The 14,580-nt window shown below is 38.2% G+C and overlaps 1 pseudogene; it reads right to left on the reverse strand.

The window, feature by feature from the left end:
• Nucleotides 1-11,833: 11,833 nt before the first annotated feature.
• On the reverse strand, nucleotides 11,834-14,347 carry LOC121438986 (annotated as a pseudogene).
• Between the last annotated feature and the right edge of the window lie 233 nt (nucleotides 14,348-14,580).

Genomic DNA, 14,580 nt, shown 5'->3' on the forward strand with positions numbered 1-14,580 from the left:
TCATTTCCCCCTTTTCTGTTTAAACAAAAAAGAAAGGCTTTAACTTTAACATAGTAAAATTACATATAGCAAAACAGTTATCAAGCAAGAATTACAGTTACAATATTTATATCTATTTTATCTTTTATCATAACTAAGGAAAACAATAACTATCTATTCATTCTTCAACTCCATCAAAGACTCCAGAAGGATATAATACTACCTAAGTAAACAAGAAATAAGAAAACTCTAGAAATGACAGAGACATCTCACTGCCTGGACAGTCGCCCAAAGTTCCTTTGTACGGTTGGGGCATCCATCTTCAGCCTTCAGGCCCATAATATCCAGCAGACATTACCATGAAGCAGGAAATTTCAAAGACAGTTCAGTCACTATCTGCTGTGTCCTGTAGAATGTCTCGCAGACTCTTTCATGAGTCATGAACCCCAAAAGACCGTCTCACCTTTAGGCAAGTTCAGTAGTCCTCTCTCTGTGGGTTCTCTTTGTCCAGTTTATGCAACAGTCCAGTCAAGAACAGTTTCTTGCCCAAATGGCTATCAAACTCCATAAGGATCCTCTTCGATGCCTATCTTCTTCTTGAAGTAGATTGGTGCTGCCAGGAGCAGAGTGTCTCATTGTCATGAAAAGTCCTAAGTTATTAAAACATTAAATGACATATTCTGTAGTCTTTGAAAGATATGAAGAATGTCTATCTAACTGAAATGTATCTCTATATATCTAGAAAATCTAACTAACATGACTACAAGCTTGACTATTACTGATGATTATCCATTAACCTATATTTCTTAATTATACATTACATTTTTTAATGAACTACACAATCACAATACCTTAATCAATATCAGAAATACATATACATATAACAAAATTGACCTTTAAATCCATACCAATGCAAATTATTCATACCTATATCATTTCCCCCTTTAAATGTAAAAGAACATTTATAAACAATATTTTGGGAACATGGGCGCAGTTTTTTCTCTCCAAACTGCTTTCTGCTGAATGGGGGCGCTGTTAATCAGATCGTTTAGGGTGTAACCTGTGTGTCAGGTTCATCTCAGTTGGCAGTTGAGTGAAGTAATTTTGTGAAGATGTTCACAGCAACTTTTCGGGAGGTCGTGGTCTATCATACCAAATTGGGATAGAAGAAATCCACAGGGTCTGGTCCTCTGTGAAAACAAAAGAAGACCCTTTCCAAAGTATCATATCCTTAGACCCAAATTTTGAAATCGTAATACCTTTATATCCATTATGGTTTAGCTTGGCAGCCCATGTAATGAAATGTCTGTCTGTACTTAGCTCCTTTAGAGTCAAAAATTTTAAAGAAAACACAATGTACATAATCCAGACTCTCTGTGAATTTTCCATTTTTACGTGGCTTATTTTTCTTTATTTCTTTTAATCTCTTAACTATCTGTACTCTGTCTCTTTAAAGACTTTACCCTTTTTTTTAAAGACATTTGCTTTATTCTCTATATTCTTATTCTTCTCTCTCTCAAGCCTATGTACATTCATTCAACGCTGTGATCCACTGAGGTCTGTTATGTCTGAATCTGTTTTATTGTGAATCTGTAATATTTTTACTATCCAGGAGCATTTCTTAAAATGTTAAGCACTTCTTAAAAACTTAAGTTGCACCATGTACAGGTAATACGGTACCACCTGTGTCCTGCCCAGTCTAAACCTTAACTGTGCTGTTATTATGGTAATTACGGTAGTTCCTGCCAACCAGCACAGTTCAGCAAGGAGCAGCCGCTCCTGCCTCAGATCAATTTGGTGCCCCTGAGCTGTGCACAGTTCCTGGCACACAGCAAGTCCTCATTGGAGCCGCACTCAGTAGTTTAATTTTGAGACTGAGCATGTAGCACAGAAACTCTTTTTATCCAAGTTACAACCAAATCTGACACGCAGAGCACTGCGCAGTCTGAAAACACGTCTCTTTCACCATGCTCTTCCGCCTGCCTAAGCCTGATTCTGCCATCTGCCCAGGTGCAGGCGGGGAGCTCTGAGAGCACTCTTCTTCCGATCCCAAGCGGGAACACAAACATCCAGTCCCATAAAATCCATTGAAATGCTTTAAAGCCAGAGTTTGCACTGACGGCACAGTCCCAAGAAGCCGCACTTTAAAATGACGCAGCTTTTTTTTCTGTTGCTGTTGCCGAATCAGGAAATCTCTCTACAGCACGCCACCAACAAACAGCAAAAATCTGTGTTAAAGTCTCTCTCCCTTATTTTTAAGCCTTCTCAGGTTTTTAAGTGGATTTAGCCCATCACGTCGGGCGCCATTCTGTTGTGTTCTTGTACAGCCTGAATGGCTGGTGACCTTTTTCCATAATACCTCATCATATCCTTCCCAGAATTATGAGTTCCTGGAAATACAGGAATGTTAATCTGGGTATTCCATTGCTGTAGCAGGTCACGGCCCCATAAATTTATGGCAATATTGGCTATATATGGCCTTAGTCTTCCTATTTGCCCTTCGGGCCCTATGCATTCAACCCATCTTGTGCTTTGTTTTACACGAGATAGGGTTCCAATTCCCAGGAACTGAACATCTACCTCTTGAAGAGGCCAATTCGGATGCCAAGACTCTGGGGTAATGATACTTACATCCGCACCTGTGTCTAATAAGCCTTCAATAAAAGTGCCATTTATACAGACTCTTAGCTTTGGATCTCATTCAATTGAGTCACTGGGCAAGTGGGTCCCAAGGAAATTCTCAAACAACTCAGGTGTTGTGATCCAGCTGCCCTCACTCCCCCTGACCGGCAGGGGAACTTCCTTGTGGTCTGTAATTGACAAGGATGTTTGTGTTCTTCCTGGTTGGTGGGTCTCCACAGAAGAAGTAGAGGTATAAAAGGTTGCTGAGCAAAATAAAGGTTGCTGTTCTTCCACCTGAAAAGAAGCCTCCGTGTCTCAATCCGGGCAACCCCCGCCAGTCTCGGCTATCCAGGCTGCGTAGGCCATAGCAAGTGGAGGTCCCACTGAGATCTGGAAAGTGGGGACACGTGAATGGGGTGGCTCAAGCCGCCAGCAAAATAGAGGAGCATATTGGGGAAGGTAAAGTGTTCTAATTTTTAATCCCCAGTGATAACTCTGAGGGACATCCTCCAAAAGATAAGCAAGTATAAAGAGGCAGGAGGGTAAATTGAAAGACCTCAAAAAGTAACTGAAACTCTTAAAGCAACAAGGCATGGAAGTAACAAAGAGACAGCCAAAGATTTTGTGCAGGAGGGGGTTTAAATGTTCCAGATTGGGAACAAGTCAAGTCAGATTAAAAGGAGTATGTGTTTATTCATTCCCAGAGATGCTCTGAGGGGCACCCTCTGGCAGACTGGCCAGTAGGGAAGAAATAAAAAGGAGGCAGGAAGGTGAATTGAGGGCCTCAAAAGATACAATGTGTAGAGATATATATTATTGTGTTGATTGTGTTGTCTTTTGTGTTCTGGACTGGAGAAAGACGTTTGAACTGGAAATTACTAAGAAAGGTATTTTGACTTTAAAATACAGGCCTAAGGATTTGATGCTTTGGAAAAGAGGTTCTGCTTTTGTCTCCACAGAGGATGAGAACCTGTGGATTCATTGCAAATTTATGCAGTTTGAATCACTGAGACCCCCTGAAATGTTGATATAAAATACTCCCAAGAATGCAACACCCCCGCTCAGCAGGAAGTAGCCAGACAGGTTGACGATGCCCAAATTCCCTAAAAGATTGTTAAAGTGGAGCCCCTTCAATGGTCCCAGAGCTGGAGCAGCGAGCCTGCTTCCCTGAGTTCTGCTCCACTCCATGCAGCAGTTTGGATCCAGAGAGAGTGCGGCTGGGGCCAGAAGGCAGCTGGAGCAGAGCTTTGCCACCACAGCTACTGCTGCGGGACTTGCTCTCTCACAGACTGTGCAGATGGCTGAAACTGTCAACCAGCAGGCTGAAAGAGTCAGCAATGCTTTGGACATTCAGAATGATCTTAATGGACATATTCATTTGGACATATTGTCCTTGAACCAATAAGTGGCTCTGGTTCAGGAGCAAGTGGACTGTCTTTGGACTTTTCAACGGTTTATCATGTTATTTGAGTAATTCATGGCACTGTATTGCATGCTTCTGCTACTGTTATGGAACTCAACTATCATATGAGAGGGATTTGGAATACTGCTTTTGTTAATTTTACCACCCAGTTAGTGCATGCTAGATGGTTGCAGCACTGGTCTGGCTCCTTGGCACTGTCAATCCTGGGGATACTTGGTCTAGGGCTATGTGTCTGTGTAGCGACTGACTGGCAATACTTTGGGGGCACCTAAGAGAGGGAATATTAGAGGGCTATTCCCCATGACAGGCAAGGTATTATAAAATAAAAGAGGGGGAGTTGTTGTGGTCCAGCTGCCCTCACTCCCTCTGACTGGCAGGGGACTTCCTTGTGGTCTGTAATTGACAAGGATGTTTGTGTTCTTCCTGGCCGGTGGGTCTCCACAGAAGGAGTTGAGGTATAAATGGTTCCTGAGGAAAATAAAGGTTGCTGTTCTTCCACCTGAAAAGAAGCCTCTGGGTCTCAATCCGGGCAACCCCTGCCAGTCTCGGCTATCCAGGCTGCGCAGGCCGCAGCACTCAGGCTGTTGCTAAGACAGAAGATTGCTCTCCACAAACTGATAATGGAGTTCCATTGTCAAGGACAGTACTCACACAACTCATTGAACATCAACAAGTTGAGCTGATGCTTTCATGAAACCCTCACCCCTATGTTCTAGTCCCTTTGGTATGGGGAAGTACTCTGAAGTCTACTGAAAGAGAAAGGAGGACACCAACACAACTACAAAACCTTTTACCTACAATCTGTCCTGACTGTAAAATATGCTATGCCATAGTGGCAAAGAACTTGTGGAATTAGCTGACCAATGTCTGATATGACTTAAGGCCCACTATATGAGAAGGAACCTATACCTGACACTACTTGAGTAATCAAGAACCAGAGACTAGATAGCCCAGAAAGCAAAGGTAAAACAAAATACTACTGATCTAAAAATACGTTTCAATAAAATAACTCCTAATTTTGTTATTTTCATAGATCAGTACCTTAACACACCATCATCAGAGAGGCTTCCTTTAGCAGCAGATTGGAATAGATGCAGAGATCTACAGCAGATATTACACAGAGAGAGTACAAATGGGGTATCTGCATCAAACCCCTTCCCTTTTGTACTTAGAGAATTCAAAGGAAGATGAGGTAGATAAGAGTCAGAAGAACTAGAAGAAACCAGGAGGATTTAGACAAAAGTTTCTATACCGTCAAGTCCCCCAGCTGTTCGGTCCCAAAGAAACACACAAAGGCTTATGTTAATTATAAATGGCTTGCCCTGTTAGCCCAGAATTATTACTAACTAGTTCTTACAACTTAAATTAACTCATAATTCTTATCTGTATTTAGCCTCATGGCTTGGTACCTTTTCTCAGTAAGGCATTCTTATCTTGCTTCCCTTGTTTCTGACTAGTGACTCACTCTTTGCATTTCCTCTTCCCAGAATTCTCCTAATCTGATTGCTACATCTCTACTTCCTGCCTGGCTACTGGCCATACAGCATTTTATTAAACCAATGTGAGTGACAAATCATTACAATGTGCAAGAGCATTATCCCACACTATGAGAAAACCTTCTGAATCAATTAAACATTCATATGCTCTCAAAGAGCCTGAAGCAGCATGCAAAGAATCTACACAGGTCAACATCAGGCCCTCTGCATATATATTATAGCTATTAGCTTAGTGGTTGTTTGTTTGTTTGTTTGTTTTGAGAAAGGGTTTCTCTGTGGGCCAGTCCTAACTGTTCTGGAACACACTCTGTAGACTAAGCTGACCTTGAACTCAAAGAGATCCTCCTGCCTCTGCCTCTAAGTGTTGGGATTAAAGGTGTGCACTACCACTGCCTGGATAGCTTGGTAATTTTTATGGGACCCAGACCGTGAGAGTGAATGAACATCTGACTCTTATGCCTATTCTTAGGATTATTTTCCTGCAGTTTGGTTGCTGTGTCCAACTTCAATGAAATAGCTTTTGCTTCATCTTATTATAGTTTATTTTGTCAAGTTTGGTTGTTATCATTTAGAACCCTATTCTTTTCTAATGAGAGACAGAAAGGGAATGGATCTGTTTGGGAGAAGAGGTGAGGTGAGAAGGAATAGGGAAGTATAGAGGGAGGTGAAACTATAATGAGGATATATTATAAGAGAAAAAAAATTTCCAATAAAAGAAAAAATGGGAAAAGATGCTAAAATAAAAATAAGTGAACTATTTATATAAATCTTAAATAAACACCAGGAATTTTCCTGAACATTGGGGCAGGACATAGGAGAGCAAATGCCAATGCTGGGGCCAAGTGTGTGAAAGTATAGTTACCACATTGTGAATGAAACAAGTCAGAGAACATACCAAATCTAAAAGTATTGGATATGCTATAATGAAGACCCAGAAAAGAATGCTATTTGTATGAAATTATAAAATCTATATAATGTGAATATTTTAGTAAATTCCTTTATTTTTTATATATATGCTACATGTTATAAATCAGCTTGTCTTAATTTACATAATAAAGGATTAAAGATAAAGCAGGAAAATGAGCTAGACTTTATTATTTTTCTGCTGATTCATGAGAATATATAATCTATTAGATGATAGTTAATTTTACATTGATTAAATGGTACTAAAATTAAAATTGATATAACATGTGTAAAGTTAAAATGGAGGATACTTGTAAGGTAATTTGTTTTGGAATTATTTGATAAAAGACAAGAAAAATAAATAATTAAATACAATTGTTATGTCTCTGCTCCAACAATATAAAAATTTTAAACATGAATATTATGATATACTGAGAATTGTTGGATAAGATCTCAGAGCATGAAATTTAGTGTTTATTGTTACTGATAGAGCATCACTTTTTTCCTAATTAGCTAGATAGCATTTTGAAATCTCAGAGTAGCCAAGTTTAGACTTCAGAGAACATTTCTGACAAAACTAAGATATATTCAAAAGCACTAAATACAACTTCTTAAAATAGATTTATTTGGTACCTATATAGAAAAGAAACTATTTGTTGCATTCCAACAAAACACTCTCCAATTCAAAAGTACAATTAAGAACTTCCACTTCCATCAAAGACTATAATTGGCCATTATGTTGAATTTTCAGGAAGTTATTTTTTAAATTAGTTTCTTAAAAATGGTTTCTCCTTTTCAAGAGAAGTTTCTTATTTTTATTTCCAATTGTAATCATATTTGTGATTTTTATTTGCCCTTTAAAATACATATGGCTATCCTATTATATTAATATAAATGACTTCCGCTATTTTATTTAGAAAAGGTTTTCCAAGGCAATCAATCATGTGGGATATTTTTGAGGGCCCTAAGAATATTTTTCACTATGAATTATACATTGTAAAAATTTAACTTAACCCAATATAACACTCAAATTCTTTATGATCATATGAATATTTGCCACTACATAATTAAAGATATTATAATTAATATAAATAATTAGAACAATATAAAATAATTCATGGTTTAATTGATCCATACTTATTGGTTTTGAAAGTTTACAAATCATAATACTTTTTAACTAATATAAATTCCTTCTTTTGCCCCTGTTTACAAAGAACAAGTACATTTCTTGACCCATTGATTTAGGGCATAGCTAGATCACTTGCTTTGTAAAATAGAAAATAAGAAGAAGTGGTAGAGTAAATTTTCAATATTGCACTAAAGGAGCATTACAGATTTATGCTTGACCATCAGGGACCTTAAAGCATAAACTATGAACCAAATGATTCCCTAGTAGTCGATACCTTTATCTTGAGCTCAGAATGAGATAATCATGGTGAAAACCTGAATGCCGCTGATAGATAAACTTGAAATCTTCCAGATGAGCCACTGACTCATTGCCTCAAATGTAATTACACATGTCAATTACAATGGTTAGCTTTAACGGTCAATTGACACAACGTAGAATCATTTGGGAAGAGACCGTCAGTGTTCGATTGGCAATGTTCGGTAGGACTACAAGCATGTCTATGGAAGATTGTCTTGAGTTAATTGTGATAAGTAAATGTACCTTAAATGTGAAAAGCACTGGTTCATGGGCAAGACTCTCCTGAACTGTATAAAAGCAAATAAACCCAGTTAAGTAAACAAGGCTGCATTGTTCTAAGCATTTATTCTGTGTTCTTGTTACAGATGTGATATTTTAAGATCCTATCTTGACACCCTTGCAACAATAGACCATAGCCTGGAACTGTAAGACAAACAAACCCTTTCTTCCCCAAAGTGATTTTTGCTAGGGTATTTTACCACAGCCACAGAAATGAAACTACAATGGAAATGTATGCCAGAAGTGGCATCATTATTGTGATAGACCTCACCATATTGCTTTTGGAGAGAAAAAGCTCTAGAACTTTGGGGTTGAAACGTCGTTGAATACACAGAGGTTAATGGCCTCCTTTGTAGGTATGCTGGAAGATATAAGTGCTGAGAGTAATGTGGAAAATGGAAGCCCAGATCATATTTTAGAGAAAAACAATGACTTTTTAAGACATTGCAATAAAGGGCTGTCTTAGTTACTGCTTCATGGCTGTGAAGGGACACCATGACCAAGGCAACTCTTGTAAAAGAAAGCATTTAATTGGGGTTTACTTACAGTTTTAGAGGGTTGGTCTGTGATCATCATAGCCAAAAGGAGACAGGAACAGTGCAGAAGAAGGGAGAGAGAGAGACAGCTAGAGAGAGACTGGGCCTGGCATGAGCTTTTGAAACCTCAAGGCCTACTTTCAGTGACACATCTCTATCAAGGCTATACCTTGTAATCAAAACAGTTCCAATAACTGGGGACTAAGATTCAAACATGAGCACCTGAGCATCTATGGGGCCATCGTCATTCAAATCAGCACAGGGTACTCATGTGATAGTTTGGCTAAAAACATATTGTAAAATATTACTATCCACAATGTGATCAAATAAAAGTAAAAAAAAATAATAATACCTTCTGGGCAATAAAAAAATCTTTAATGTAAATTACCCCAAAGGAAAATTCCAATAGAATTATGTGGGGGAAAAAGTCACAATGGGAAAAAAGTTTACCCTTTCAGATTAAAATATGATGACTAGCAGACATTTGAAACAATGGAAATGCAAAAAAAAAACATGGTGAAATCTTGTTTTTACAAATAAAACGTGCCTGAAGATCAGAGGACAGAGCTAGCCAGTAGCTAACCATAGAGGTCTAGAGGTCTGTTCAGACAGGATATGGCTGGATGGAAAGAGGAAGTAATAAGACAGGAAGAAACAGGAATTTCGTCTCTTTTTCAACTGGGAAGTTGAGAGGTAAGGTAGCAGTGGTTTGGGGCCTTAGTCTCTCTAATCTCTCAGTATTTTCCTTTATATCTAACTCTGAGCTTTTATTATTAAGACCTATTAGAATTTGTGCTATAAGAAATGAACTATAAAGGAACTATTCTATCTCTCATCAGATGCAGTAAATTAATGACATAAATGTAAGTATGTTTTCTGTCTGCATTTATTGCCACAGTTTCTCATAGTAGACATAAAAAATGTAAAACTAATGACTAGCAAATGTCTGCTGAAAGTGAAATTTTGTGATAATTAAGTTATGAATAAAATGACTGTGTATTCGTATATACCATATTGAATTATGGATATATCTGCAACATGTATGCACATTCTACTCCCTTCTTCCATCTTCTCTCTCCAGATGAAGGAGTTTAATGAATCCACTATATTTACGTTTAGGCCAGAAGAATGGAAAAATGGAAAGGAATATAATATCTCTATATTTTTGTTTCCAACTTTGCAAATGCACTTATTTTGCTATGGGTGTCAGTGATAAAATTACCTTTAAAATAGCAGTACCTGACCAACCATTTATTACCTTCCAAAACATATATGTTTGAAGGAGAAAACTATAGGCTTTTCACACAGGCTTGCAAGATATACAACTGAAGAATATCTAACTACTAAGATGCCTTATCTACAATTATAACATCAGACAGAAGCTCCAGAACTTGAGTGGTGTATTCTCTGATGCAAACTAGCCACACAACAAAGGTCAAATGCACTAATGAATAATGTTACTCTTTATTCACAGCTTTTATTATTGATGCAGTACATACATGAGGTTTGAGTATGGCTTATCATTCAACTCAATATCCTCCAAGTAAGCAGAAATATGACTTACTGGGGTATCAAAGGATACTTATTCTTTTGTAGGCATATTTATTACATTTTAAAAATTCCTGTTTGTAAGTACATGAAAAAGAAACATTAAGCTTTGCTAAACGACTCATTTTTCAGAGTGCATAGTTTAAGAATGTTGGAATAATAATAGTGTCATACATTATTCTCAGATGAAAGGATGAGACAAGAAAGTGACAGTCCTTGACCTTCATCAATTCAGAGTGCATTGTTCAAAGACAAATAATTGCATTTCATTTTCTTTTGCTTATAGAAAATGGTTCCATTATCTTCACCTGGCAGAATATGGGGAAATATAAATTTATCCAAAATAAAATGATTTTCAAGTGGCAGCATTAAGATTTAAACTTAAATTTGCCTTACCTAGTAGTGTAGTTTCAGGTAGCAGAGAATACATGAATTGTTTTCAGAAATAATTGTTTCAGATCCAGGCCAGCTGGCCTTGGTGAGTTCCAGATAGAACATCCCCATTGTCTCAGTGTGTGGGTGCACCCCTCGTGGTCCTGAGTTTCTTGCTCGTGCTCTCTCTCCTTCTGCTCCTGATTTGGACCTTGAGATTTCTATCCAGTGCTCCAATGTGGGTCTCTGTCTCTGTCTCCTTTCATTGCCTGATGAAGGTTAACATTCAGGAGGGTGCCTATATGTTTTTCTTTGGGTTCTCCTTATTTAGCTTCTCTAGGATCACTAATTATAGGTTCAATGTCCTTTAAGCCTGTGATAAAACCAGACTCACTGAACATAGCGGACAATGAGGACTACTGAGAACTCAAGAACAATGGCAATGGGTTTTTGATCCTACAGCACATACTGGCTTTGTGGGAGCCTAGGCAGTTTGGATGTTCACCTTACTAGACCTGGATGGAGGTGGGTGGTCCTTGGACTTCCCACAGGACAGGGAACCCTGATTGCTCTTTGGGCTGACGAGGGAGGGGGACTTGGGGGAGGGGAGGGAAATGGGAGGCGGTGGTGGGGAAGAGACAGAAATCTTTAATAAATAAATAAATTTAAAAAAAAGAAATAATTGTTTCACAGTTTTAAGGGCCTTCAATGTTAACAGACATTGTTCTAACATTATATAGATATAACCATTTGACATTTTGGCACAGTTAGTGAAACTCAGTTTGCTGATTTGATTATGTCTGAAAACCAAGACATATTTCTCTGAAGAATGTTGTTAATGCCAGTGGTTGCAGCACACTTTAATTCCTCTGTACATCAGGTTAAAAATGCTATTAGACAGTGTTTTCCTTTTCTGACAAGTATATTTAAAGTGCTAATAAAAAAGAAAACTTAGAATCTTAAAGTGAAAAGAATATTGGGTGTCAGATGATACAGCTGAAAATTTTGCTAGTAAAGAACAAAGCAAGTTCTGGAGAAATTAAGTGACTAATGAAAACTCAGTGTTCATATGAAAGCATTTGGGAGTTTAAATACACCTGATTTCTACCTAGTTGTATTAGAATTCTTAAGGAATAGCTAATAATTACTATGCAGACTCAGTTTTCATTACTTTCCTGGATTTTGTTTCGTAATTACTTTTTAATGCTGTGTTTTTAAAAGTTTCATGCAATTTTATTTTTATGTAAATTTACTTAAATAATTTTGGACTCAGTATGTCCTTGGGTTTTACCCGGTCTTCAAACTACTCTGGCACGAGGCAGCCAAGTTCACAGTCATTTCCCTATCCAAGAACTAAGAGTTGTCACCAACATTAAAGACTGGTTTTTAGCTTGTAGATCCGTTCTGTGTTGAACTGGATTCTCCACCATACAGTTTTCTGTGAAGGAAAGTGAAAGAAGCATCTCCTTGTAGCTTTTCTTAGTATAACATATTCTTAACCATTATGGGTTTTAAAACATTCAGATAAAAATGTCCATTGTTTTTTCAACACTAACAGCAATGACATAAAGTGCAACCATAGCCATCATTTAGTAGAGCTTACCATACTGGCATGGTGCTGCTCCCTGGTTCATTTTCAGCCAAGATAGCTCTCTCAGTCATAACCAAGGACCAGAAAGCAGAAAACAATTATCATTTGCTATCTTGATCAGACTGCAGGCAGAAAAGTGTTCCTAGCCCTACTAAAGTCTTTCAGAACGCCACAAGAAGCCAGAACCTCACATTTACTTAATGCAGTGACAAAAAGACAAGCCTATTAATGTAGCCACTTTAGCAACCTTTTCAGTGAAGTAAATCCTAGTGTTTTAACTAGTCCCAACAGCAGTGCCTCCAGCTGCAAGTTCATATATCATTGCCATGGTAGTTTTTATTCTTGCCACTGCATATGGGAATTGTTACACAAAAACACTGAATGTTGATCAAAGACTAAGTGTAACAGCATCCTGTGTATTAGAGTTCACCCAGGTTTGATGATTTATACAAACTCTGGATCATACAGCTTTGGTAGTCCTGGCAACAGGACTTTGTGAACTTCCACCACAGCAACAATATGCATGGCTGTAGGAAGAGTGTCACTGGAGTTCTAGTTCATATTAGCATGATCATTGGGATGCACTGGATTCTTGTTGCCAAGTTGACCTGTTAAGATCTCAATTTTTCTATTGCTAATGTCTTAATTTACATTTATATTTGTCTGGGTTCTTGATCTACAGTGCCACACCACAAGAGTAAAGTGATCATTTTAAATTGCCTTCAGCTACCTCAGGTGATGCCTTCATTACTGTACTAGAATTTTTGGATAAAGACCATAATCCTGATTTACTTCAGCAGCAACATCAGCTCACTTTAAGGTGTCAAAAGTTTTAATGTTTGAAATTGGCGTCTGTCCCACCTTCAATCTTAAAGTTCATTATAAATCTTACTGTCTTGCACCATAATACTTATCAGTTGTGATCTTTATTTTTCCAATGGTATAGTCAGTATGGAAGGAATTTTGGCTTTCCCTTTGAGTAGTGCCAGGTCCCAGCACAGGAGAACACCCATGGTCTCTGAATCCACAGCTGGGGCTTACCTGCCTGCAAAAGGTATAAGATTGTGGTGCTGAGGAATGTGGGTAGAAAGCTGAGCCTAAAGGCTCACTCCGACATCAATTTATAATGTGTTTTTAAAAGTAGTGAGAACACAGACAAATATTCTATGAGCAAACATGTAGGATTAAGTCATACCTGAGTAGTAATAAATTAATTTTGAAGTTTAAAAACCATTAAAAGCACTATTGAAATTGTGAGTCATTGCAAAACATTTAGTTAGCTGTATATAAAATTCCATGATGAATCATTAAAATTGGCATGTGGAATTGAAGAGACATGAGAACTATAGTATTTGAGAATCTGAAAACACACAAATATGTATTTTAAAGATAAAAAACAATATAGGGTATAACAACTATAGTTGCTACCCACGGTAGTACATGAAAAAAAGTATATATGAAAAGAAGTAAATGCTCATGTGATAAACTGAAATAAAACAAGAGTGAGGTATTTCATAGCTTGTTCATCTGTGAAGTAAATTTGAGGTTCCATTGTGAGTTCCAAAAGCCGATTCAATCATACAAATACCTTTTAGTGTCCCTTAATATTATAAACTATTTTAGAAGGTAATTGTGAGCAGTGAATGATAGATAGATGAGTAGTATGGTATAGGATGTGTTGCTTTCATTGGTTGAATAAAGAGACTGTCTTGGCCTTTTGATAGGGCAGAAACTTAGGAAGGTGGGGAAGACAGAACTGGGAGGAAGAGCAGATTCAGAGAGCCACCCACCATGAGGCTGCCAGGTCAGACATGCTGAATCTTTCCTGGTAAGCCATGACCTTGTGGTGAACACAGGTTATTAGAAATGGGTTAAATCAAGATGTGAGAGTTAGCCAATAAGAGGCTAGAAATAATGGCCCAGGCAGTTCATTTAAGAGAAAACTTCCTGACTCAGCAGCTGTACAAAAAAAGCCACACAGTTTTAAAACATGGCTTTCTGAGCCCTGCCACCGTTGCAAACTCTGGCTATGGAGCATTTGTGGGCCTCAGTGTTTGTGTGTCTGCTTAGGATTGGAAGGAAAGTGGCTGAGACCATGCCTGTGACTCACCGCTCCTTGTCTGGGCAGGCAGCAGGATCAGGTTTACCAGGTGTGCACAAACAGGAGAGCATGGTGGATTTCTGCCGCCATACAAGGAGATGTTTCCAGGCTGCACAGTGCTCTGCGTGGCAGATTTGGCTGTTATTCAAATAAAAAAAGTTTATATGCCACAGGCTTAGTCTCAGAGTTAAAGTGCCGAGTTTGGCTCCTACCTGATGGCCCCAGAGCTAGCAGAAATGGTCCATCCACCATTTTGAAATTGGAGAGAGGTGGAGCCAACATCCAGAGCAGCCCTGCCATGCTA

Source organism: Microtus oregoni, unplaced genomic scaffold (assembly GCF_018167655.1).
Source record: "Microtus oregoni isolate MIOR12 unplaced genomic scaffold, Mior012 000059F_ref0000304, whole genome shotgun sequence".
NCBI classification, from domain to species: domain Eukaryota; kingdom Metazoa; phylum Chordata; class Mammalia; order Rodentia; family Cricetidae; genus Microtus; species Microtus oregoni.